We start from the raw sequence: 27,826 nt of genomic DNA, 5'->3' as shown, positions 1-27,826 counted from the left end.
GTTCATATTTCATATTGAGCCAAAGGTTCAATATTCAACATCCTTCTCAATGCAGCATTCGCATTGTATGGATAGATGAATGCGCACCAAAGGTAAAATAACTGAATTAATATAAACCAGAATAATGTGTCTGGCTCATAGCTTCCCATTTTCCCGTTTTACTGTAAGGTCCTGATTGTTCAGGCTTTTTAAACCAATAATAAATTATTGCAATACACTGCTAATTAAACCACACTGAAGTTGTATATAGTATAAAATGCAATAGTGATGGACTTAGATTAGTTTCTTATGCTTATTTTTAGCAATTCAAAGGCAATTCATTTCCAACTAGGCCCTGTTTAAAAGTTTAGAGTAAAAGAATACGTATTTTTTTCCTAATATGAAGCGAGTATTACTGACAAATTTTTTGTTCTACATGTCTTTTGGCACTTACTGTATTAATGAAAAAGGCAAAAGCAACAATGCATATTAATTTAGATATGTGTTTACAAATTATAAAGGGTATTTATAAATGAATGAGAACTTTCCATATTCTCTTCTTAATGCTTTTTACCTCTCTCAGTGCTTCTTTAGATTGTTTCTTAGTTCATGATTAGTTTCTTTATGACTGACGCTTCTGGAAATATTTCATCCTTTTCCATTTCCCCTTTTCTTTTTCCTCTTTTGCATGAGTTGTAATTGGGGGGGTGGGGGCAGGGGGGGAGAGACGATATTGTTGTTGTTTTTTTCCTGATGGCATTTATTAAAAGATGCTTAAACTTGAAGTTTCTGAGAATATTTTAGAGATGATTCAGAAACATCAATTAACACTTCAGAAAGTAAACAATCCAAACAAAGGAAGATCAGGCTGCAGATGCCTTTTCTAGCCCTTTTCCCTGTAGCGGAAAGGTGCTTTCTTCTTTTCATCCAAAAGGGATGCAAATAGCATATTAAAACTGTCATATCAGGAGGTGGAAGAAGCTGTGCGTGAGGATAGGTAAGACCCTTATTTGGGGGGAACAGATAAGCACAGTCCCTGAGCAGTGACCAGAGTGTAACGTCAATGATGTAACATAATTATCCTCTCTTGGTAGGAAAGGAGAGCAGTCCTTAGGTCAGCAACACGTTTTACACTTTGCAAATCTGGGTTCAACCTCCTGTGTACCGTCAAGGAAAACACTTTGATCTAGACCTTAAGGAATATTAAAGTGCCCAGCTAAGTGACACGGAGGTGCCCAAATAACTATCAATCAGGACCAAATCCAACAGAAATCATTGTATGTCTTGCCCTGTGTCCTGCGGTCTAGTTGAAGCAGCTACATGCTCTAGGTACCTGCCCAGTCACTTCTTCTGGCATCTCTTTACATCTAGTTGCATTCAGTCTTTCAAAATGGCATTAATGCAGTAATATAGATACAGATATGTAAATATAAATACATATTTTTTTTTTAAGAGAAGAGATGATAAACTCAGTTTGATGGTGTATCTGATGGGCTGTCCCAGAGTTACACAGGCAGTTATGTCACAGTAACTTCCAGTAGAGAAGTGTAGGTGTGAAAGCACCTGTAACCTCTTAATTTGTACCCATTACAGCTAGAAGAGCAGAGCTGACCATGTCCTTATTCTCTCTATACTGGAGTTTACTTACAAAGTGGGGGTAATAGCTCTTCCCTACTTTGATAAGTAGTATTAAAATACATATATTAAAGTCTGTGAGAAGCACAGATATTACGGTAGTAGGGACCATAAAGGTATACTATGCAGAGTCCTGACAGAGGGGAATAAACAGTTTATTCTCACCTCTTAATAATCTCCAGACCTCTCAGGAAAGCATCCTGGTGACTGATGGCCTCTTCTGCTTTTGTTTTCCCTCTCACTGAAGTGAACACCAGCAAGAGAGGAGACTCACAAAATTAATTCAGATTGGCTTAGATAAGGACCCTGTGATGTTGATTAAAAACCATCCACAGGGCCATTAACAAAGTGAGATAATAAATGAAGTTGTGTTGAATCGCATGAGTTTTCTAGTGGGCAACATCAGGGAGCAGTCTTGAGTCCAGGCTTCTTTAAACATCTTCATTCATTAGCCAGAAGACAGGGAAAGAGGACGTGTTAATTAAAATCAGAGATGATCCAAATTGGGAGGCATTGCGTAAATCAGCGAAGATAGAGAGATTAGAAACCTAAGGCAGGAAATGACAAAATGAGATGCAGCTTTGAAAAATGCATGTAAGGGTGAAATAATCTATATCGTCACACAATCAGCAGAGAGCAGGTTGCTCAAGAAGCAGATTAATGGGAGAAAACTGAAGCATGTGGCCCATGGAGCAAAGGGCCACCTAGCAGAGCAGCTGTTTAAGGGTGGCCTCTGCACCTTCTCAGTGGAAAGGTTACTGTGGATTTGAAATTCATTTATAACTGGCAAGATTAAAATGTCAGTGCAGTTTGGGGGCATATACGCAGAAACAGGCTGTCAAGGAAAGATGCGGAAGCCCACCTCTGTAACAACCTGCTGCCACATCACTCAGGCTTTTTAATTTTATTTTCTCCAGTTCTGCAAGAGCCCGTGCACCAGGGTGCATGTAAGAGAGATGTGTATCTAGCGAAATGGGTCACCTCGTTGCTGGCACTGGGGAACGTGGCTTTCAATGGAGCCACCTGCCTCCAGCTGCCGTGGTGTCTCCTCCACCATCCCCAGTCTCCATGGGACTGTGGCTCCCCAAGACGAGGAGAGCAGCTCAGAGATGAAGCATGAGGATAATGAGCTAATGACAAGCATGTAGCATTTCAGAAGAGAGGGGAAGCCGTGGAGCTGCACTATAAACGCACTTAGCATAGGTCTGCTTCCAAAGAAGCCTCCTTCTTTGAACCTCCAGCTTATGGGGTTGACAGGCCTGTTATACAGGCAAAGTTGCTTTTAAATTGGGGATCTTTAATACCTCAAGCAACTCAGGTAACACAAAATTTACTGATGGGAGTGGAAACGATAAGCATCTGTATAAGATCTTAATCATTTCTCTTTAACCAAAGTGAGAGATGTAAGGAAGGAAATATTTAGGATATGATGACATAAAAAGGTTCTTCCAACTTCTGAGGGCTGTAAAATCACACAACAGAAAGGAAACAAGTGCCACGTTACTAAGAAACCCTTGAAACTACAATAGAGGAGCTGATAAATTATTCTCTTGGCAGAAGGATGAATGTTTGCACAGTTAGCCAAGGATGGGCATTTAATTATAACTGTTGTACAGAAAGCCCTAGTTTGTATTTAACAAATGTACTTGTTTCCACGGGATGAATAAGCGTACCTTAGTATGATGCTGATGGTGACATGATGCTAAGAATCACATATGTATAGGTGACAGTTTTGTGTGTCCTGTCTACCTAGCAGTTGTTTTCAATTGTTCTCGTATAGTATATAAGATTTTAAAAAGCACTAAACAAAACATTGATTTCTTCTTTTTTTTTGTCTGTCTCTTTTGACAGGTAGACTGAGAGTAATACATGTCCATGTTAAAACTGTATACAGCAAGAAGTATTTGATGGATTATTCCTAAATACTTCAAAGAAGGTATATACAAAAAGTGAGTATTAATCCCATTATCTGAGATGTTTTAATTATGTTAAGTTTCTGCTTAAAATCAAATTACAATAGTTGTAATGTTTCTTGTACAGATTTCTCTGATTGGAGTCATGAAGAATTCCACTACTTCCTTAAAACTTATCTATTATTATTCTGTGTTTGTTATGATTATCTAATAAGGATAATTTTCATTACTGTCATACTTGAGAGTCCTAATCAAGGGCTCACTCTTTCTGCACCAGCCACTCTAGAAACAGACAGTCCCTGCATGAAATGATTTTCAATTTAGGGAACAAACAAGAAACCACAGATAGTGACAGGCAGATGGGAGAGCCATGGATGCAATGAGAGTGTCGGTCAGTGTGACAGGCAATCCTAACAGCGCATCGGCCCCTAAGGGAGGGGGAGTTGCAAAACTCATAATCCTGAGTATAAAGCAATATTTAAATGGAATTGGTGCAGAGTTCTGTTGACTTGCAATGTAGAAGGGGAACAGCTAGTGAACGCCAGTGCCTTAATCCCCAGTGCGCTACAGATACTGGCATAAATAATAGAGGGCAGCCCTCCAAAATCACTATAAATTAACTGGGAAACCAGAGCTCATCTCGTATATATATATATGTATATGAGGCAGATATATATGCATGCCTATTCCAATGAAATATATAGTGTGCTGGGGTTTGGGTTCCTTGGAAGTATTAGGGCTAGTATGAGCCGAAATCGTGTCTGTAGCCCCACTTCAAGTTCAACCAGGATTCACAAAGTTGAGCCCTGAGAAAGATCTCTCTGCAAGATAAAGACTAAGCATCAAAGAAAAGAAAGAGAGTTGAGAAATTGTCAGAAAAATGAAGAGTTTTCGAAGTAAGGGTTTCATGTTAAACGTAACTATAATGAGGTGGCAGCTTGCAGCAACCTGAACGGAGTAAGAAAAGGGAGAGGAAATCTCTCAGATAAAACTCTCCAAATATCTGGGAGTCACTGAACACGACAAGCTCTGTTTGGAAAGTGGTGGGTAAGTTCACAGGACACATCCAGATGGTCTTTTACTGAAGGTGAATTTTTACTTGTCAACATGATCTGAAGTGTTTTTGGGGGGGTTGGGTTGTTGGGGGTTTTTTTGCTACTTGTTTTATCTAAACACTGATACATTTAATCACCTTTTTGCTGCCAGGTGATCTGATTAGCAACAGAAGGTCAGAGGGCTACTAAATGTCTCCAAATCAATTAATTTCAGTGACAACAGTACTGGGGCTTTGGCACTGAGGTCTGTCTCTCCTAAGGGACCATTAGCATACCTATCTAAGCAATAGGCTAAGGGTATCTGTGCTGCTCTTTTATATTACAGAGTATTGAAGAGATGCCTGAGTGAGCTCGGTAGTAGTGCAGCTGCGATAGCTAATTTATCCTGGTTCTTGGTTCTTCTCTCCTGGTTCTTCTATCCGGGTTTGAAGGTAAAGCCGTGCTGGCTGGTCTAGCGTGCTACCTGCCCAAAGGAACTGGCAAAGGCAATGCGCTCAGAAAATGAGTAAAAGCAGTACAAATCATAGGGGCTATTTTGAGGGGTGGTCTCAGGAAAAGGAAAAAATGCCTCAGGAAAGTAGAGTATTTCCCAGGGTGCTTTTCAGCCAACTTCTTTGCTTCGGAGCAGCCAACATTCATCTGGAAACAGGCTGATTCTCGGAGGTAGTGCTCAATTGGAGCTCTCAATGGCAACCGTGGTTTATTGCTGAACATCAGAGCATTTTTTGTTCTTTTGTGGAAAGATGACATTAGCTGGCTGGCATGAGGTGTCCCAGCTTGAAAACACTGGCTGCTGTTCTCTGCTTTCCTGCCATTATCCTGGGCTGCATCCTGTGTGCTCTTTTCCCATCTAAATTATATTTTCCTGTTATTACCCCATGAGGCAACCCATGTGTTTTGGGATGTTTACAAACAAAACACTTGATATGAATAAGCTTTTGTAGGTTCATTCTTTTTTTGTCCAGCTAATGTTGATTAGAAACTGCTGTGATTGGCTGGACAACATGTACAACTTCTTAAATTTCCTTAAATCCTGTGTTTTCTTAAAATCAGTCTACTTGTCAAAGGATCCACATGGCATAACTTCTTGTTTATACTGTAAATGCAAGATAAGGATCTTTACCATTTATATAGTTATATCATCTAACACATTGTGTTGGCAATGTGTTTGAAGCCTCCAGGTGCTACAACTATAGAGATGTTATATAATAATAAGGAGCTGCTCATTCTTGTATGAGGCATCTTGTTTCAATCCACAATTTGCACAGAGATTCATTTAAAATGTTCTTTTTGTTTGAATCAATCTGTCATGCAATGTTAATTAAGCATTAATTGATACTTATTTCTTGGAGGCACCAGATCATCATTTCTCTTGAATAATCTCTGAAGTTTGGCTCAAGATAGGAAGGAAGGATGGAATAGGCTTGTCTTTGTGACTACTAGAGGAATTATTTATTTATTTATGCATTCGTTCACTTATTTATTTTTGCTGTCAAGTGCATCAGTCTCCATAATCCCATCCCTTCCCATTATTTCCCAGAGGAGAAATTGGCAAAACAATAGGAAGGATGTAATTAGTAACTTGGCTGTGGGGTGTGCGGCAGGGTGGGCACAGAAACCAGTACGAAATCAGAAGTGTAAGAAGAGAACTGTTTGTATGTTGTCAGTCAATCATTTCCTCCCTGTTTAGATTTGCGAGTGAATTGCAGCTGTATTTCTTGGACATGTTAGGTTTTGTTTTTTTTTTTTCTTTTGCTATGCTGCAGGAAGCTATTTTCAGCCGAGGTTTCATTCCTGCTGTTGAGACATGCAGGAGATGTGATCTCACATCCTCTGAAGAACTGATATACAACAACAATGCCATAACAAAGATCCAGGCATTACGTTGTCTGGAAGAAGAGGTAACTGCACTCAGTTGTGGATACAGGGTATCTCAAAGAAATCTTCCCTTGGGATACGTTTTGCTCGCCTACTTGAAGGCTTAATAACATGCCATAATAGCACAGCATCTTCCTTCTGGAAACCACGGGGAGCAGTAACGATACACACGTAAGCCACAGCCTGCACAGCGCAGCATCATTTACGAATACCACCCACCTCCACAAACAGGGTGGTTAGTCCACGTGCTCTAGGCTGGTTTCACTGCTTTCAGGACCTTACTGGGCTTCTTTCAGGGTTTTCTTACACATTTCTGCATGGTCCTGCAGTAGACATTATAGACAGAGCTAACAGATCTGGTAGTGGCTTGCGTACAGCGAACACAACCAACATATCAAGGCATTATAGCCATGGACAGTGACACTGGTACGAACTAGGAGGAGATTTTGAGCCCATTTCACTCTTGCTCATCCGTGTTGGCCAAGGTAAACTCTTTCAGTCCACCATGAAGCTTTCAAATGCTCCAGCTGTCCCAGGCTAGACCTGGTTTAATTTGTAGATTCCAATTAGATGTTGGCTGGTGGGGGGGGGAGGATGGTGGGGAAAAGGGAGTGAAACTTGCTTTGGGGGCATGTAAACATCGGTCACTGTTCTGCAGGAGAGTACAAAATGTTTCTGTATGAAAAGAGCAGGGTTTTCCATTGAATATGAATGCTAATTTTTAAAATATTAATGCTAATTTTTAATCTGTGTATGACTACTCTAGATTGCTGGTGGGGAAGTTTGGTTTTTGCATGCTTTCCCGCTGGGTTTAAGAAGCCACTGAATACCAAAGGGCAAAACAGAGGTGTGTGTAGGGGCATTCATCTCTCATGCAGCAGAATGACCCAAACCAAGGTATGCAGAAATAAATAAGTGAGATATATGGTCTGTCCTCACCTAGTACAAGCAAGCACCCCTAGGTACAGCTTTTACAAAACTGTTCAGCACGTGCTTAGCTATGAGCCTGTGAGTAGTCCTGTTACATCCTATTGTTAAGGACAGGCTTAAATAAGGAAAGCAATTGTAAATATATTTAGGTGAGACTCTTGCATATAACTAGAATTCCAAGGCATTATCGTCAAGGTAGCAGTGGTGACAGTAACAATAAGAGCAGTAGTATTATCAGTGATAATAATGTACAGTCAGAAATTTGATAAGGTGTCTTTGAAGTGGGGCGCTCACCCTTTGCACTGCACTGCTGGATTAAGACTATTTTTCTGCAATACAGGACATGGAGATATGACTTTCGTCTGGTCTGGACAAAGCAGCAGTTCCTTTAACACGTTTAACCTGTCAGTAGGAATGGACAGTTTGGCCTAGCTAAAAGCACTATTCCGCACACTTTTTATTAGCAGTACATCAACTTAACCTGGCCTCACTGGAAAGAAAAGTAGATTAGATTTTAATATGGAGATCAGCACCTCTGAATTACAGACTGGCCCAGCAAAGGCAAGTAGCAGTATGTAGCAAACTTCACAAGAATCTTTCAAACTTAAGTGAAAACAAGCAACATGAGAAATAGGGCAGGTTCCTGTGAGAACTGCAGCCCAGGTATGCAGAAGCGAAAAGCTGGAGCAATGTCTCTCTGAGCTGGACATCTGGCTCAAGGAGGTTTGTTCATCGCTGCATGATGAAAACAATTTGTTTTCTCCCAGGATTGCTAGCAATAATGTGCTTGCGGGGAGGAGGAGGCGGGTGCGTGCCTAAGGTATGCACTCCGATTTGCAGAACATTCAGTCCTTTCAGAAAAATAAAAGTTAGCTTGGCTGGCCTCATACAGGATTTCTGCCCTGTTCAAGGCAAGCACACAATTCACCTGTTATCCTCTATTTTAAACCTCAGCGCTAGAGAGAATTGGCACTTTTAAGTACAATTACCAGGCACTAAAGAGTTGTTCTTCTGCCAGCCCCATCAAGGACAGAAAAGTGGAGGCTGCCTCAGAAACATCTTCAACAGGCAAATGTGGAATAATCTGCTTAGTTTTACAGGATCTTAACTCACCCATGTTAGACCATGCGTAAAAGACGCCATCTGTGTTGGGTAGTGCTCAGCTGTGGTATTTGCTCCCAGCAACGTTCCCAGTAAGACTCAGCCACTCTGCTAAGGATTCCTGTGAAAAGTCCTTGCTCCTTGGAGGGCGTGTGCCCTGCAGTTGTCCATGGTGGCCTCGATGAGGTGAAAGGACTTTTTAGCACTTCTCCTGCACTCTTGCAAAGTGAGACCATCCATGACCCTTAGAGTCTGAGGATCAAGTTTCAAGCTTTCGTTTACCTCTACAGGGTTTCTGAGTTTTTGGTTTTTTTTTTGTTTTTTTTTTTTGCCTTTCAATGGTGTGACATTTGCCAGGGAAAACATTTACAGGAATAAATCTCATCAAAAACTCAAGAAAATCTCCTCTATAGCTTGACATTAATTTTGATCCTTTCCACCACTGCTGTCTCCCTGCAGGTTTCATCTCTGTGCTGGAAGAGAGGAATTTGCTCATCCTACTCCATTCCTCACAGAGCAGCTTCCAGGTGTTATGAGATGAGAGGCACAGAGGAAACGTTGAGTTTTTGTAGTGAAACGCATTGAAACCATTTCCACATTGTTCCCCATTGTCTGAACCTCTATGATGTCTTTCACAAATTCCTTGGTGAATGGTCAGTGCATTTAACCCACAGCCAGAAGCTCCCAAAATCTGAGAATAAACCAGTTGACGGGTATGCAGGTAGGACTGGTTTCCCTATTTGCAGTTGCCCAGCTCATTTAGAGGTTCTGCGGCAGCCGTGTCCGCTCCAGCTGGCTCTTGGAGAGATGACATTGTGTCTCAACTCTCATTGCACTGACCAACTGTGGCGAAAGCAAAAAGCATGTGTGCGGCCACAAAAGCAGAAAACGCATATGCAGTGGTATTGTTTTCTGTTCGGGCAGTAACATTGTGTAGCAGCAGCACTGAGCTTTCCTGGGAAGAGAGCAAGCAGGAGGGAGGCCAAAGAGCTGATGGCATCCTAAAAACAGTTTCACTGGGCATTACTCTTTTAACTCACTTTGGAAATGAGCTGGGTTAATAAAGCCCATGCAATGAGTGTAAAACTGAACGACTTACAAACATTAACGTCGAGAATTGCTGGCAGCAGCTTGGGGTGGCAGGAGGGCTGCCTCAGCTTTCTGTGGCACCTCTACGAGGAGTATTCTCCTGGCCGTGTTGGCACGCTGGGTTCCCCTTCACCAAAATACCGTTTTCTGGGCCTGTAACACATGAAAATGAAGCAGTGCAATATCCCAAGGAAAAAAAAAATATTTGCTTGTTTGTTTTTTAACTTGTTTAGTTTTGTAATGCCGGTAGTTGCATCCAGAGGGAAAAGTGAGGGATTCAACTGGGGCATGTGCTGCTTCGTGGTGGCATGACTTGCTGAAGTGATAAAATGCGTGACATTTCCCAACACATGCATATTCTTAGTAGCTGCTGATGAGGCAGGATGAGTGGTAGTGCAAATGTTTGCTAGCTTGGGGATGGCTTCTGATACGGGAGGTATGCAAAGCTGTCTTTGAAGTCTGTAATAGCCAGGCACATATGTAACTAGGATCAGCAGTGGGTGTTCATTCTCCAAGGACACATCAAAGGTTGCATTAAAAAAAAAAACAAAACCAAAAACAAAACTAAGTGCAGTATCATGGGAAGCCTCTCCAAATTTTGTCCATCTTTGAGTGCTGAAGGTCCATGTGGATCTGGGTGTTGTAGGAACTTGTGCGTTGGTTGTAGATGTGGAGTATTCTGCACCAAGATAGGGATTAGGGAACTGAGCTCTGGGCACCAGTTCAAAGCAGGATTTTTTTCTTTACCCTGAGATGTTTTTTCCATTGTCATTCCAGAGGAATCAAAGTGGAATTGTCAAGTTTATGGCTTTCAGACACAGCTTGGGCTTTCTGGGTAGGCACCTGTGTCTTTTGTCCTCTTCTTTGGCCATTTCCTTTATTTTTCCCGGCTTGCATCCAAACCACCCCTCACCCCCAGTGCATTTTGAGTCTTAGGTCAGTTACTCCCCAGTGAGAAAAAACGTATTTAGAAAATCATGCGGAGACCAAGGTCATACATTTAGAAAAACGCTCCACTTCTGCTCAGGAAAGCCTGGGCCACTTATGCCTCCTCTTTTTTCTTTATGCTCTTTACAAGAATTTTCACAAGAAAAGGTAGCTGGCCCTCTGGCCTAGTAACGCTTCTCCTTTCTGTGTCTTTCCATTAGATGAGGATACTAATAGCAAAAGGGAGATAATTGTGCTTTAATTGGGCTGTGCTTGTTCAAAGGGGGAGGAGGCAGGGGGTGCCTTTTAGTTCCCATGGCCTTCCAGATAAATTTCCACATAATGCCAATTAAGAGCAAAATAAAGAGTATGCAAAACAGATGACAACTGCTGCTCAACAGGAATAATTCTTTTGTGACTAAAACAATGGTGTCTTCGACCGAGGGTGTGCCTTTTGCTGCTGTGGTTTCCCTTGATTTTTACTGCATAAGATTATTTTGCATAAGATTTGCTGCTGAGTGGACTTAAGAGTAGAAAAGTTTAGAACGAATGCAAGAGTGGGAGCCTTCCAGTTGTGTGTGTGTGTGTGCGCTCTCGCCAAAAGCAGAAAGCAAAGTCAAGTTATTTTTCTTCTACAAGTTATTTTTATTTTGTTTTCATTTCAAAGGGAGCTATTGTGTATGGGGAGGGGTCAAGGCTTTTTTTTATCTTTCTGGGGGACATTTTTTTTTCTTTCTCCTTGTTTGTTAGTTTTAAGGGTAATTATTCACCAGGACATTTTCAGCTGTCAAGCGTAACAAAAGGTAATCCGGCCTCTTCTCTTCCCTGCCCCCACACACTCCTTTTCTTCCTACAAAAGCAGCCTTTGTTGCGGGGGGAGGTCATCATTTCACAAGGATCCTTCTTCATCCCACAAGTTAGAAACACTCTTCTACTTTATATCAAGCCAACCTCTCATGAATGCAGAGAGACTTGGACGTTGCAGTCGATGCTCTGCCCTGGGAGATGTTACCAATGGACGACTGCCAGCTTGACAAATTAGGCTCTGATAGATAATCTGAATACTTCCTTTTCCTTCCAGCAGGCTTCCTAACTTACCGCACGAGCTGGTTATCAATTTACCTACAATGCATACCCTGGCATTAATCAGGCTCTGTCCAAAGGGTGGTCTGTAACCCCGGGCTTGTGTTCACAGCTCCATTTGATTGCAATGAATCCTCTGACTTCCCAAATCGTGTTTTCTTTTCCTTCATGGCTTGCAGCTCCTTGCTGTAGAGGAAGCACACAGTGGGAAGCATACTGTTCAGTGCCAATGTGTTTCGCAGACAGGATTATGTTCCTTATAAACAGGTCAATATATGCCAATCTCCAGACTCATATAAATATTTGCTTACATACCAGATTGATCTTGTCCTAGATTTGCCATAATTTAAGTCTATTTAGCTATAATGAAGATTCCTTGATAATAAAAAGAATCCATCAGCAATTATGCTCATTCACTTTCCCATATTCACGGCTATTTCAGTGTTTCACTGATAAACTCCTGCTTTTAATAAAACTTGCAGTGTGAAAATCAACATTGCACACTAGTTAATGATGCTCGAGTGCTTGGTGTGTGGCATTTTGAAGTTATATCAGTGTGGAGTCATGAGTGATTTCTGAGGGGGTTTTATCCGAGATAGCAACTCGATTTTTCTCAAAATGTACCCAAAACCTTCTCTCAAGCTTCAAATTGAATCTTGTCTTTACAGATTCGAATACACTGTTAAACTCCTGAAGGTTTCCAGTAGCCACATTTCTTGGAAACCAAAGCACCAAAGATGTTCTGTCGTAATATCACTTTGTATTTTTATTACAGAATTATATGGTAGAATGAGTTATATCAGGGACCCCTTCCACTAAATGATGGACTTCCTGTCCCCAGATACTTTTGTTCTGAACAGAGGAAATGGACAAAAAAGTGTGCACGTTAAGAAGTGTTATTCCTACTTTCCGGGGGTGGGAAATATGGTCAGAGAGAGATGTGTGACTTGCACAGCATCATAGAGGAAGTCTATCAAGGAAATAAATTAAAGCCTCCCAAGGTTCAATCTGGTCCACACTGCAAAAAGGGAAATTCCATTTAGAGATTAGGAAAATTATTTACCCAGTTAGTTAGTCAGACACTGGAACAGGTGGAATCTCTGTCACCGGAGATATTTAACACTGTTCTGGGCAAAGCCCTGAGCAACCTGATCTAATTTCCAAGTTGAATCTGACTGTGAAGTTGGCCCTGCTGTGAGCAGCAGATTAGACCAGGTGGCCTCCAAGGGTTCCTTCCAACCTAAGTTCTTCTATGGTACTCTGATCTTTATTGGAAGTTCCCCTTTTTCGCAGTAAGTGTGGATGTACATAGTGCATATTATTAAAAAAAAAAAAAAAAAACAGAAGACATGTCCTAGCAAGCAATAATGGGAGCAGGTTTGTAGATCAGTGCTGGCGAGCACATCAGATGACAAGTGCCCTGGCTAAAGCTAACTGGAGGAAAGGCCTGAAATCCCTTAGCTTCCTCTGGGAACGTGTGTCTGATCAGAAGACAAAGACATGTGCCCTTTTGGTTTTTAAGACTGAAATTATTCTTGCTTGTTTAAATTTTGAAACTTGTCATTTTTTGAGGTTAACCCATAACTGGCTAATTTTGTTTTTCTGAGCTGCAGTTGGCTTCACAGGACATACCTTGCGATCTGAAATACCTGTCCTCATCTGTAAACTTTCAGCCACCCTGAGAGTGCTTTACAAGTAGATGTGTCAGGTGCTTAGCCAAGTCCATCCCAATATCTAGGCATGTGTGGTTGCATCCATCATTAAAAATGGAACTGTGTGGAGAATGCTGCACAATACACTCTGAGGAGAATCGCCCTTTTAAGTAAAGAACCACACGTGCAAGTGAAAGCCTTAGATAGGGTGGAATATACATAAATAATGAAGCGAGTTATAATTAAGTCAAGGGATAGCCTCAACAATTTCATTCTCATGAAAGATTCCTTAGGAGTTTAATAACCGCATGGTCAAGAGTTGGTTTGATGCAGTTCTTTCAAACTCTCCTGTACCCTTCCTAATTTAGGGGAGAAAAAAATGTTCAGGACTTGTCTTCTCTGCACAGCAACCTTGCATTGGTATCATATATGGATATATATATTGCAGTATATGCTGCAGTATATTGCAGGCTGTAGCTGTGCCCACAACCCTTGCAGCACTGCTTAAGTATTTCATATTTCCTAAGAATCTTGACACATCTAAAATGATTCATAAATTGAATGTAATGTGCTCCATTGGAGGAAGGCAAATAGAATTAAACCTATTTTACAGACAAGAAAACTGAGGTCATTTTCCAGCTGATGGCTGAAGTTAAGCACCTACCTCCCCGCTTTCAATTGTAAAATGATCTAACCACTGACAGCGCCTGGCTCTTTACCTTCACTTTTGATACTCAAATGCTCCGTTCCCGTCTTCCCTCGTTCAGTCCGCAGTGGCAGCTGTCACAATATTTCAGGCCTAATTGTCAGGAGAGCGGAGGCCCCCGGTAATCATCAGAAGCTGTGGATGTGCAGCACCTTCTGAGTCCATTTAACGTGTGGCTTTGTGCGGAAGCTGAAGGTGACTTTTCTCAGGCTTGTCACCAGAATTTGCTGCAGACAAGTGAGCTCCGGCCAGAAAAAAAAAAAAATTACAAATTTTTGAGGTCTGTGGAAGCATTTGCTTGCTCGGCCTCTGAAGGGTCTTGCAAGCTGTTTTGCTGATGCTGTGAACAAATTGGTATTTAGGGCCCGGACTCTAAATCAAAGAAAACACACGGAGAAGAACCTAATAAGTAGCGCTCATTATCAGGTTACCACTGGCTCCAGAGCCTGAGGGGTAGGATCATATTTTATTTCCTTTATCAGCTTTATCCACCAATAGCTAGAGCCAATTCTGACATGTGGCGATACCCCTTGGGATTAGTTGCCACCTCCTTATGGCTGATTATTAAAAAAAAAAAAATCCCTGACCACATATTCCTGTGGAAAAAATCAAACGAAATAATTCCGACTCCTGTTTCTCCACTAGCGTGCCGAATGCAGGCCAGAGATGCTGCCTAGGGGCAAGGTGCCAAATCCCGCGCGGCGACCAGCCCTGCTAACGCGGTAGAAACGCCTTTGCGCTGCATCACGTTAGTGCTGCCGTCCTGCCCCGCGCGTGCCTCTCCCGCGTCCCCTCGCCGGAGAGCCGGCTGCCCGAGAGCAGACACTCAGCTGCGCAATAGCAGGCGGGGAGCCTTATTCTCTGGTTTAAACAAATATATATACATATATGCATACATATATATATATATATAAAAAAGGCAGTTCCTTTTTAAGCTTCCTTCCTCCCCTGGCCCGCAGTTGTTAGGGTGGGGAGGAGAGGTGGGAGTGATAGGAGATTGTCCCCTCGCGCATGGAGGGTGGTGTCTCCTCTCGCAGAGCAGCTGCGTAGCCCTCGGGGACAGGGCGAATGGCGAAGGATGTGTCCTGCAGGGACCGAATGCATAAGGCGCCATGGGGCTTAGGAAAGCAAGGCCAGAGCAGTCCTGTCCTGTCCTTCCAGCAGAAGGGTCCGCTGTTTGGTTTTGGGTTTTTTTGTTTGTTTTTTTTCTCATGTGTTTTTTATAACCCTTTTCTGATTATAAGAAATATGAATTTCACTTTTTACAAGGCAGTAAAACGATGAATAGAAGAGTTATAGACTGGGGTCACCCCACTTAATCTTGCTTGAGGCAATATTCATCTCACCTAAAAAAAAACCCCTAAGCATCTCCCATAAATTTCAGAAAGAAAGAGGTGCCTTCAAGGGACAATTCCTCTCCCCCTCGGTGAACGTGTAAAACAGACTGGCTAACCTGAGCCCAGAAGTGTCGGTGTCTGTCCATTGACTGTATATAAGGGGAGGGCTTTCTCCTCATGAGATGAATCCCACTTCCTAATTCCCCTGGGCTTCCTCCAGATATGGACACCTCCAGAGGAGATCCAGGCATTTAAGGGGTCTTAATGAGGAGACCACCCCCAGGAGTTTCCATTCGGTCTTCACTGATTAACAGAGGGAAGCCCAGGCCAAACTGTCTCCTTACCTAGATACCTCAGCCAGGTTTGTTGAGATGAATCTGAATCCTACCACCTTGCCCAAAGGCCATGCAGTTATGAATGCAGCCAACATCTTCTTTGCCTTCCCTAGGAGCAAGTGCACAAACATGTGTGGGGCAGTAGCACAGCCAGCACTGCAGGAGTGTGGTCTCTTGGTTACCATACGGAAAAATCATTTAAAATTAACCTCAAGGCCTTCCTGATGAGTGTCGCATGTTGATTGATTGAAAAACTGTTAAGTAAACTACAGCAAATAGGGGTATTAATCATAGCAGGACACACAACTTGAGAACATTAAGGTAAGGCCCCTGTCTCAGACAGAGAGAAGCTGAGATCAAAACAGACTTGCTGTCCTTTCACACTGATGCCTTTGAGGGGATTTAATTCTAAGACATGGAAAATTTAGGCAACTCAGCTTGAATTATCTTAAAAACAACATGAAACCCCATCAAAAACAGTAAAAAATACCAGAATATGACAATATGTAAATCTGTGCATATCTTAATGTGCTCCTTAAAATCACCAAGGATTAAATTTGGTTTTGGAGTCTTGATGTCTGTACATTCATCGCAGTGAAACACATGGTCAGGAGGTGTTAAGCTGAATATGTTTTTTCTGTTTAATCAATCATGTTGGTGTGTTGATCCTCCTAGAACTTCCTTCCTGTGGACTTACTGAATGCTTGCAAGACCCATCAAAGTTATGGGCACCTAAAGAATTCAGCAGGTTTCAAAAAGCATTTAGCGATTCATAGAGGTAGAATTTGTCTTGCCTTTTTTTTTTTTTTTTTTGAGATCTCTGCAGTGCAGACATCCACATTTCAGCTCGTCACCCTAGACTACATTTACTGTCAATGAAGAGAGAGACTTCTATGATGTTTTGTTGCTGACCTATTTTATATGTGTACATTTGATTAAAATGAATTGCATCTTAAAAGCACCTAATTTAGGTGCTTACATGTAGATAGCTACACTGCAGACATTTTAATATAGTTGGCAGATTTGTTCCCTTTTTATTGTTTGGATTGAGGTTTGGTGTTATCATTGTGTCAGATAGATTTGCAGGCTCTGTAGTCTACCTTTTGTTATGTTGATTTTGTATCTCCTAACCAAAATAAATACGTATGTGCATCTTTGAAGTCAAGTTAAATTGAAGAGTAAATCTCAGCATTTCTCTCTAACTTCACAGGAGGTTCAATATTAATAATCAGCCCTGTTCCCCACATATTTAAGCCACACTGACTCCTACTTAAGTTTGTGGGAGTTTAGGACCCTTCTTTGCCTCACGTGGAGGGGCAGAAGGGAAGGAGAGAGCTTGACTGCTTGGGGAGTTTGAGGGCCTCACTTTTGAGGCTTTGAATAAGGAGAGCTGCGGATATTATGGCAAACATCGTTCCCTGAGGAGATGGGGGAAAAGTCTCCCAAAGAGTTGCCATTCACAAACTATTTTCCTCACCAGAAGATTCATAAAGAGGCATTTTTAAATAACATAACGCACCTCCTCCTCAGCTGGGAAGCTGAGACACAGTGTGGGTAAGTGCTTTTGCTAAAGCATTTTCTTGAGTCAGTGTTGGAGCTGGTACTGAAAAAAATCTAACTCCCCGTAACAAAATTGCTCTTTTTCTGATGACCCCTGTGACTAGGCTACTAGCTGAGCTTCTGCAACTCCTAATACGTATCAAAGACTGGTGGAGAATTTAAATCCCCATTTCCCCGTTGTTTCTCTCTCTGTTTAGAGGGTGGTCTGACCGTCATGCACTGGGGGCCGAATGCCAGTCTGAGGACCCCTCTCCCTCTCAAGTTCAATACAGACATGACGGCTAAAAGGTCTCCACACCTCGCTCCGAAGTGGCTTAGGAAGGAGCGTGCAGGTGGTGGGCTCCGCACTGGCCACTGTCGGTCTCCTCTGCAGTGACAGCAGAAAACGTGGCCGGCAAAATACAACCCTGTGGGCCATCCAACCCTGGGGCTATCTCGATCTAATATGCTACATCAATGTCAAGTTATAGTTTTGTTAAACATATATGTATACGTTTATGTATATGAAGTAGAGGCTTAAAAATACAGGCACCCCACTCCACCCCTAAAAACCACAAACCTTTTGGGCATTTATACAGATAAGGCCATTTTTATTGGCAAATATTTTGCTTGGCACTGGTTCAGCATGTACTAATAGCTTAATAATTTTGGCAGACACACCAATGAAAAATGTTACTGAACCAGACCCAATTATGTGGATAAAATGTAAACAGTTGTGTCTGCTGGGGATAACTGCAGTATGTTGTCAAGCCATGGCTGTAAATTACATATGGTAGATTGCTCTAAATTTGTTTTTGACAAACGACCGTCTGATGAGGTTGTTTCAGGGCCGCACAACTGATGGAAGGACGTTATCAAGCAGAGCATAGTACCAGCATGGCTTTTGTTTCAGCTTTACAAAGTTTGGCCAGCTTTACAAAGTTTGGCAGCTCTAACAGAAGTTTGGGGCTGGTTTTCTGCTGTTCACTTTTGGTAGAGCCTCTACAACGTCCTCGTGCTGAAGTTACAATGAGTTAATTTCTGATAATTATGTCTTGTTCTCCGTATTAGCCATTAATGCAATAGCTATTTAGGCTATTTTTTACTGTGGAAAAATTTATGTGGCACCAGCATAAGCTGAAGTTTTATAGCGAGCTTTGAGAGCACAACAAAGCTTTTTTCTTACTTGCTTTATGTTGCCCCTTTTGCTAAACTGGATATGTATATCCAGTACATAAATATATACATATACATATATATATATGTGTGTGTGTACTGAAGCTACCATTCAGCCCTCTTCACTGAAAAGCAACTCTGGAGCTGCCTGAAAAAGCTTTCAGGAAGAATTTAAGTTAAGCTTGGGCTTCAATTAAAGAATTGCCGTGCCAAAGGGGTGGGGGGCACTGGAAAAGAAAAAAAAAATACTAATAATGAAGCTTTTCAGAAGATTGCAGTGAGGAGACCCCTCTAGCCCAGCACCTGGTGAAACCATCGAGCACGCCCTCCCGCTAGCTTGAATTAGAGCAACACTGCAACGCAGCAGGCTCCCCCTAAAAGCAGGGCAGGCGGGAAGAGTCTTAAAAAGAGCCTTTTCTGATGCATTCAGGTAGAAGAGGGTAAAGTAAATAACGAAGCCGGAGGGCAGCTACACCAGAGCGTGACTTTGCATCCCCCTCGCGCCGGCCGCCGCCGAGGAGAGCTCAGAAACGAGCTGCTACAGGATGCGTTCTGCGCTGCCCCGGCTGGGAGCCGCGAACCGGCCGGCGTCTGAGCGCCAGCCGTTCGGAGCGCAGGCCGCTACCAATCACTGCCCTTATCGGACTGTCCCAGAGAGCCGATAAACATGCATACTTCGGTAAATGGTAGGTTATAAATACGGGTGAGTAACAGCATTGCGGTGGGAAAGAAAACAGGCTGTTATTTATCACCACCGCTCTATGATCACCCTATTTTTGTAGTAGTAGGTGGTTATTGGGAGAGGTTATTGACAGGGCTTTGTGAAGCTTCGTATGAGGTAAGCTTAATTTTTACGTAACAGCCGTCTATTTATTTCTAACTCCTAAAATCTGGTTTTCGCTGAATGTTTCCCAGGTCTGGAAGTCAATTTTCTTGTTTAGATCCCCAGCAATATTGCAATATTTGTCTTTTTCAGATTTCTACTGACATAGGTAGAGAAAGCAAAGGAGAATTATTGGCATGGTTAACTGGAAAACATGCTTTTGGTATTGATCCAATTGGATTTTTATTTATATTTAATTATCAACATTGTAAGACACATTTATAACAAGGAATGAAAACTGAATGTGGACTAATAATTATGTAGTACGATAAATATGGAATTGGCTCACTTTGTGGAGAGTTCATTGCTTTTTGAGCCAGATGAGATAAGAAAAAATAAATAAGGTCATAGATTGATGAGATTTGGGCAAACCCCATCTAACTCTTGAGTGTTACTGATATAATATGAATAATCATGGCAGGGCATGATTAGACTTGAGGCAGAGATTCATTAGAGGGGATAGGAACAAGAGAAAAATTGTTCAAACATAGGAAGTTGTTTGGTCAGTGAGGTTGAATTTGGTGCGCTCTTCCTCTCCTTCCATGAAAGGACATATAGTGACTTCCAGTGTGGTCTGTGTGTGTATCCTTCCTGCCCCAATCTGAACTGGGCTAATTGCAAATGAAAAGTCATCGTAATACAGAGTGGGGGTTGACGTCACACTGTTCGCTATTGTATTTTCTGAATCTTTAGTGCCGAGACTGAATCGTTAGTACCTAGGCCGAGAAAACAACCCCAATTCATAAGTGCATAGGTCGGGACTCCTGAATCTGATTTCCTCAGCTCATCTCCTCAGGAACTGTTGGTGTCTCGCTCATCGGCCTCGGCACCCAGACTGGGCGTGGAGCGGGAAACCGAGCCGTCACCCGACCTGGAGGTCAGGCCTCATCCACCCTCCTCCAAAGAGGGATGCCGCATTGCCTCGGATATTGCGCTGAAATTTGCAGTGTGGTCATGTATTTGTGGTTTTACTTTTTTGATAAGAGAAAGAATCTCTTTAAGCTATGTAGTAATTTCCTTGTGTGCTCATCAGTTACCATTAGCACAGTCCTGGGACCTGGATTGTTTCATCTGTTGTTCCTCGGAGATGCAAAGATATTATTCCCAATTAAAATGTAATTGCTGAAATGAGCAAGAAATATAAAAATATGGATGCAGCCAAATTTCGTTGATCATAGTATGAATTGCACTGGCTGGACCAGAGGTACATGTAGTCGCTGGTGGGGTGGGAGGCAGCGAAGAGAAGAAGAAGGTATCACTGCAGGCAGTTTCAACTGCTACTTCAGGTATTGGTGACACATAGATTTTTGTTTGGATAGTCTTTGGACTCTTGACAAGATTGAGTCACGTCATTCTTTGTCACTCCTGTTATTTCATCAGACCTCTTCTGCCTTTGCAGCAGTTAGCTTCACATAAATGTGTGTTTTTTTTGTTTTTTTTTAATTACTCCTTATCAGTAGATGGGGAGGTCCTCATCATGATTAAGTTCAGCCCTCTTGTCTTCACCTTCAGAGTTCTTCACAACTCTGCAGCTTCCTTCCTTCAAAATTCATTCCCTTCACTTCTCTGTCCCTGCACAGTTCCTGTCATTCCTATTGCCCAACCTTCATTTCCAGCACTGACTTTAAATTTAAATTTAAATCCATTTCCATGAGGCAGAGACCTTTTCTTCTTCAATACTTACAAAGCTTTATGTGGAACTATAGGTTCATGAGGAGATATCAATAATAATAGATCTCTAAAAGGCAAGAAAAAGACTCAATATTCATAAGCTGGAGGACTCGCCTATCGTTTTCTACTTTCCCAGGTAACTGCAATGTTGGGGCTTTGAAGCCTTGAGAGCGCTACTTTAACACCAGAATATAAATCATATATATTTCAATTTAACACAAGCAAGTGAATTTATCTTCTGCTTTTGTTTTAAATTGTTGAGTAGGACTAGCTGGATGTTACTGGCTAGTTGTTTCAATATTCAAAAGCATGTTTTTCTGTAAACATAGGTATAAAATATGCAAAGGGAGATATAAAATATACAAAGAATAAAAGGGCGAAAATCGAATAAGGAAAAGTATTGGAAGTTAACAGTAAAAAATGCTACTCCTTACCTGGTAGACAACCTAGTTCATTTCTTTGGGTCTCACACATGATGCAGAAATCATTTTACTATGGTGGTTTTTTTGTGTTTTTTTTTTTTCCTAGCACATCGTTGGATAAAACTGGCATAAATGGATATTGTTGTTATTACTATTATTTTTAGGCTTCATCCTGACACTTTTCCTTAGTTTTCCTTACCAATCTCTGATGCAGGCAAACTCCAAATGAATTTATTACAGATTTAAGAAGAAATCCAAAGCAAATGCCATGGGATATGGCCCAAATATGGTTGTTATGTAATCACAGAAGATCTTAATAAAATCATTTTTTAAAAGTTCAAAAAAGACCTATACTAGCTTATAAATAGCATTGCTTTCCATCTCTCCCTTCACGGCAAATTTTGGTAGTTACAGCCAGTTACACTGAGACAGTTAAATGGGGAACAGTGACAAAGTCCATCCGGAATTTGCAAATATGTGAGGAGTGTCTGATCCCACCCAGACCTGATAACACATGGCAAACATCAATAGACTGATCATCAGTAAGAAAGGTTTACAATAAAGCCTAATCCTGCCCCTTTGAAGTAGCCAATGCTGTTGACTTGGAAAAAAAGACCTAGAGCCGTAAGGACTGGTATCCTATATTTACTATACTGACTTTTATTTAGAAATATCCTTAGAGATTTTTCATATGAGCTGCTCATATGTTGTTGACTTGCCAGCATTTGGGGGGCAAGCAGGTTTGCAAGTGAAACAGAAATGGCTGAAGATGGGACTTTTTATGAAACATGGGAAAAATCCCTATTTTTACTGAACATTGCTTAGGGAACCTTAAATTTCATAAAGTACAAATAAGTTTGTGATGTTTCAGTTCTCATTTAGAAAAGAAATAAAAATAGACATCTAAGAAGTTGCATGAAGCTGAGTTTGCATCAGAAAGATGGCAGGTTGACTCAGAAAACAAAGAACTGCCAGTATCTTCACCCATCATCGCGAAGAGTTAGGTTAAGCTCCTCTAATTATAAAACTTGTCTAATTCTGACTTTGGCTGCCTATTTTATGGTGAAACTATTCATCTGCTATGAATATGTTCTGTTGCACTCTAAAAAGAGCCTCACGTATGAGCACACTTCAAATGAAAACATGCCACTTCTTGATGTATAAACTGGGCGATTTGAGTCCTACCCAACTAGTCTGGAGATAAAGTACACTCAGAAGTTTTAAGTCATTCTCTGACTCATCTGTAACGGGAATTATGCTTCAGAAATATGCTTCTGTCAATGTTTGGCAACCTTCTGTGGGACATAAGGTATTCCTGATATCCTGTCTTCCTCCTCAAATTTTAATAGGAAATAGGTGGCCTTAAGGAGCAGAACTCTGTTGGACCTCTATGGCACTTTTGCAGCAGAATGAATTGTTGAAGCCCTGTTGAAGCCAATGGGAATTTTTGCTAAAAGCCTAGCAAATAGTTGCACCTCAAAGCCTGACCATGCTGGTCATTGTACTAACTCATAGTAAGAGTATTTGGCCTTGAAGAATACATAATATAAATAGGAAAAGGCTTGGATTCAGGTAGGAAGGGCATAGCTTGTGCAAGGCTATGCGCAATGACAGCCCCAAGAAGAGAACCATATTCTCTGGGCTCTCTGGTGGCATCCCATCCTTAAGTTTGCCGTGCATCCCTGACTCCAACTCGATTTACTGACTGACTAGAGATGGCGCTTTTGGCCAAGCAGGCTGACGTGCCAGGGGCACTGAGGAGCCTCCCAGATGCCTGATTGCTATAACTCACCCGTGCGCACTGATAGAAAGTGAATGCCACATTTGGGGTTGGGAAAGAACTTTCCCTAGATCATATTCGCAGGGATCACCAAGCTTTTCTGAATGAGACGGGAAGTGGTAAATGGAGGCATTTTCACAGCACGTTCCCAGCTATTCCAGGGGGTTACAACTGGCCCTGCTCTTAATCTGCCCTGCTTTTTATCTGTGGCCCAGTATAGATTTTATCTCTTGGGGTTATAGGTAGGTGCTGAAGGTCTTAGTATTGTTATACTGTGTAGGGAAGTGATTTATGGCTTGTGTTTGGCTTGTGTGAGTGGATACTCTGCGGACAAAGGCTTGGCTTCGTTGCTCTTTAACTCGGTGTTTGCATTAAGAGCTTTCCTGTCACATCAAGTATCACCAGGTGGGATCGTTGTGGCTGAGGTGGGCTACGTTGCTCCCTAAGGAAGAGAGGGATACATCAGCTGAATGCCTAAATTTAGGTAGGTTTTAGCATTTGATATAATTGTCTGTGACTGTAGGGGGCTGGACACGATGACAAAGGCAGTCCCTTCCAGTTCTCAGGTTGGTAACGATGATCTCTGAATGGTGCTATGGCTCTTTTTTACCCAGTTCTTACTGCATTTGCTAAAGAATAAAACAATAAAGTGTGGATTTTCAGCTCTCTAGTGAGTTTAACCAATTACTGTTTTCCTTCAAGCTATATAAATTGCGTGCATTTAATATTTAGTTATCTCCAGACTGTTTACACTAATTTTCATTTATACAATACATCTAGTAGCAGAGGTAGAGTGCCTTTCTTTTTGCGATTTCTCTTTTGAATGAAAGCCTTGAGGGAAGCCCGCAGTTTTTGATCGTGCTCCACTTTGATGTAAGCAAATGTTTAAGTTATGCTCTGGCAGACTGTCTGAGACTCACGTTCATGAATGATGCAGGATATGTCCTCCTTCCCTGGCTGTTCTATATATAGCTACCACTGTTTTTATTTTCCATGCAGTTGTGAGCGAGCAGGTGAAAAGGAAGCAATCGCAAGTCCTTTGTCTCAGCACAGCCAACTTTGTTCTCGCGCTTTGTTTTATTTCATATTCTCCCATGCTGTGTTTCATCACATCTATCTCTGGAGCAGACAAAGACCCTCTCCTAGCCCTGGGCTCCAGAGACCCAGATCCGTACTGCTCTGTACTCTACAGGACCAGGTACTCTACCGCGATGGAGCTGCAAAGGGCTGCCAGAAAAAAACAATTAGCTGCTTCTGTGCTCCCTCACAGCACGTTACCTCTGCTGACCTGTGCGTTGCTGCTGGTTTTGCCGGTGCGTAAATCCAAACCGGCTTACACTTATACACAGAAGAGACCAAATCACAGAACCTGTTTTTTTTCCAGCATATTCTTTTCTATGTTTTTCCTTTTCAGAGCTCCACTTTGTCCTGTTAGCAGCTCGGGTTTGTGCTTGGATCAGAACAGTCTGCAGTGTTAAGAGCAGGGATTTTGTGATAAGATAGCACAGGGTGCTGGCAACGGACAGCCGTTCTCCGGAGGAGGATGGGCAGCTCCTAGCTGCTGCAGAGCAGTGAGAAGGGAGGCAGGATTGCTCCCAAAGTGCACATCGCTGGCGGGTTCAGTGCATTGCTTTTGCAGCATTTGATGGCAAAGCTTCCACCCGGCTCCCAGTGGGAATGCAAACTGCCTATCCTCGGCAGAAAGCATAAAATAAGGTAGTGTACTAGTAGGGAATTAGCTCCAGTGCACCTGGCCCTTTTGTCAAATAAATCTTCTCCTTTTGCAAATCTTTCTGTAATTCAATATTGTTACAAATGTCTGTGCTGACAGCATGTGGGAACCTAGGAGGCTGGGATCCGGCCAAGAGATACCCTAAAGAAACCTTTGGAAAAGGTGATATATAATGACAAAGGAGACAAAATGGGTTGTGCTCAGTTCACACTCAAAAGTCAGTTCCCCTAATCAAGGCAGAAAGAGGTGGAGCTGGATACATCCACAACATGGCTTTTTTTTCAGGATAAGAACAGTAGGAAGCAAATACTTAGATGGTTCTTTCAGGGACACAATAGCAGGATCCAAGAAAACGTGGCAATTAGAGGCTTAATTAAAAGCAAGTGACTCAGAAATGCAAGTTAGAGAAGAACCCAACAATTAAGTTGTATGTAACAGAACAAAAGCTTTTCAAGCCCTGCAGCGTTTGTTTTGCCAGGATGCTGTCCTGTTTCTCTAAAGGGGCCCTGCAACCCTGCCTGAATCTGTGTGTGTGCACGGAGTTTATAAGTGAATTTGTTTTCCAGAGTCTTTACATTTCATGGCTTCCCCTCATTTTTGCTTTGGGATTCAGGTTCCATTGAGTCCAATGCTCAGATTATACTCTGTGGCTAGGGAAATGGTGTCTCACATGGATGGGAACTGAAGATAGCCTCAGTCTCTCACAGAGTTTCATGTCTCCTGGCCAATTTTAGAGAATCCTCAGAGGACATCCAGATGTTAAGAAGATATTTTGCAGTAACACTTCTTGGGAATTTGCTGCCCTAGAAAAAAGTACGTGTTTCCTGAGCACTGTGCGTTCTAGCTCTTCATTTTGTCTGCTATATTTTGTACTCTGTAGTGTGTCATTTGAAGTCTCTCAGTTGCCATATTTCCAAATAGAAACTTCTGGCCTGATTTACTGTTTCCCGAACTTTTGAAGGTTTCCCTTCATGAAAATTGAACCAATTAACCTCTGTTGCAACTTTGTTTTAGACTTATTCCTGACCCTAGTCTCCCTGGATTGTTTCCCTCCCTTTTTTGCTTCTTCCTCTTCTTTTCTGTGCTGCTTTTGAAACTCGGGAAATTTCTTGAACACTTCGTTATTGCTACTCTGTCTTTAAACAGACAATATTCCCATGCCAGTGAGCTGCAGTTATAGTGACATTCAGATAGCATGCATTATTAACTAATGGCTAATACAGCTTTTTAATGTTACCCATTTGCTATTGACTTGCTCAAGGTCAAGAATCAGGTTCGTGGTAGAGTGCAATAGGTCACTTACCTGGGAGACCATGTCTTTGAAACCCTGTTTCAAAGCGCTGGCTCCCAAGCTAAGTCAGGTTATGAAAGAATATATGAAATATATACATTTACGTAGTGAGTGTGGGATCGGAGAAAGGATTTATATGGGGCCTTCTTTAGGAAGAACATATTAAAGTTACCCTTCTGTAGGGTAAGAAAAAAAACGGGCCTTAAGAAGGACCAAAAAGCCAGTCTTGGGTTTCAGATGGATGGTTGCTATTTTGCTAAAGACCAGTACTGATAGCAAATTGCTTCTTTACATAAAGAAATACCCTGAAGAAATTATCTCCACTATTACTGGGAACTCTATTTAACATACTGGGCCATGAGCCAGCCCAGTGCACAACACAAAGACAGGACCCTCATCTCCCCATCCTTCTTTACTCTCTTCAAAGGCAACACTGGCAAAAACTCACCGAGAAATAACAGAGAGCAGAAGGCCAAAAGGCAGAGGCTTCTCAGCAAGCACAGTCCTGCCTTCGAGCCGTGGCCACCTCTGAGATTTGTCTCACCGTGCTACAGTTCCGTGAGAGTTAAACTGCCGTGTTTTCCCTCCCCTCTTCCTTGTAATAAAATAATATACAATAAGAAAAATAAGTAAAGAAAAGAAACCATGTGGGAAAAGGAAAAGGGAGAGTATTATATAGGCACTAGAGACATCAAGGCTGTGTACTTCTGTGAAACGCGGGTCTCTGAGCCTCGCGATTGTAGCTGCCACACTATGAGTGTACTCAACAGGGTTCTACTTGAGTTTCAGTTAATATAATTTTAGAAGCACTTTAAAGTGCTGAAATCCATTGGAAATAAATCTAAAGCAACCCTGTGGACTGATTTTTCTTCCACCAGCTTCCACTTAAAAAAATAATATACACCAATATCCTGTAACAGGGAGCTAAATCCTGTTTCCATTTACACTAGTAGAATGAAGGGCACATGGCTCTGTCAGAGTAATTAACATTAAAATATTCAGTAGTCTCACTCAGAGAAGAACTTGATAGAAAATAAATTTTATTTTTCTTTTTTTTCTTTTTACGTTTGGACTTTTTTATTTTTTGTTTCATTGCAGTAAAATACAGTTCAGCAGTTACTGAAACAGAGATGAAAACAATGCAAATATCAAATGAAATGATTTGCACTCATATTCTTCCCAAAGCAGTAAAATTCCTTTGTATAAACTCTGGAATAATGCAAAGGTGAATCAGACCTTTTGATGTACTTTGTTTTCCAAACATATTCCTGAGGAGGAGATCACCAATCCTCTAGTCCGTCTATTCCCTTCTGTGTCTCAGCAGTAATGCTGGGTGGTAGCTCAGTGCTGAAGTGTGATGATGCTTCGTTAACGTTTTGAAGAAGGTACATAGGTTTGGGGATTATCATATCAAATTTTGCAAGACTCAGCTAACAGGTCTGCTTATCTTTCAGTTACTTCACATTAGCTGAACAAATTACCACTCTCTACAGTTTAATCTACTGCTGTGGATCACACTATCAACCTAAAAATAAATGAGGGTGGATTAATGAAATAGTCGAGGAATATGTCCAAACACTCAGCTGGTGATTTCTTTTTTCAGTGTTTTTCTTTCTACGTTGTTGAAAGAGCAATGCTGCACTATTGAACTTCTACTGTAAAATACTATTGACTGTTTCTTACCACCTTCCCCCTCCTGTGCTCATTCACTT

At 41.7% G+C, this 27,826-nt stretch overlaps 1 protein-coding gene across 9 annotated transcripts in view; it reads left to right on the top strand.

Annotated features, from left to right (window-relative positions):
- LOC106495814 (teneurin-4-like) overlaps positions 1 to 27,826 on the top strand; it is a 315,416-nt gene that overhangs the window by 195,943 nt on the left and 91,647 nt on the right. For 8 of the 9 annotated variants that reach the window (XM_067314406.1, XM_067314277.1, XM_067314208.1 and 5 more), the window contains one exon: positions 3,466 to 3,563. The gene's annotated coding sequence lies outside the window, so the exon portion shown is untranslated. Of the gene's footprint in view, positions 1 to 3,465; positions 3,564 to 25,609; positions 25,637 to 27,826 lie in introns of those variants that run through there. The other variant, XM_067314344.1, reaches the window with a different exon arrangement.

This window comes from Apteryx mantelli, chromosome 1 (genome assembly GCF_036417845.1).
Source record: "Apteryx mantelli isolate bAptMan1 chromosome 1, bAptMan1.hap1, whole genome shotgun sequence".
Taxonomy (NCBI): Eukaryota; Metazoa; Chordata; class Aves; order Apterygiformes; family Apterygidae; genus Apteryx; species Apteryx mantelli.
The sequence above is the reverse complement of the archived record's forward strand: the minus strand, read 5'-3'. Positions and strand labels throughout refer to the sequence as shown.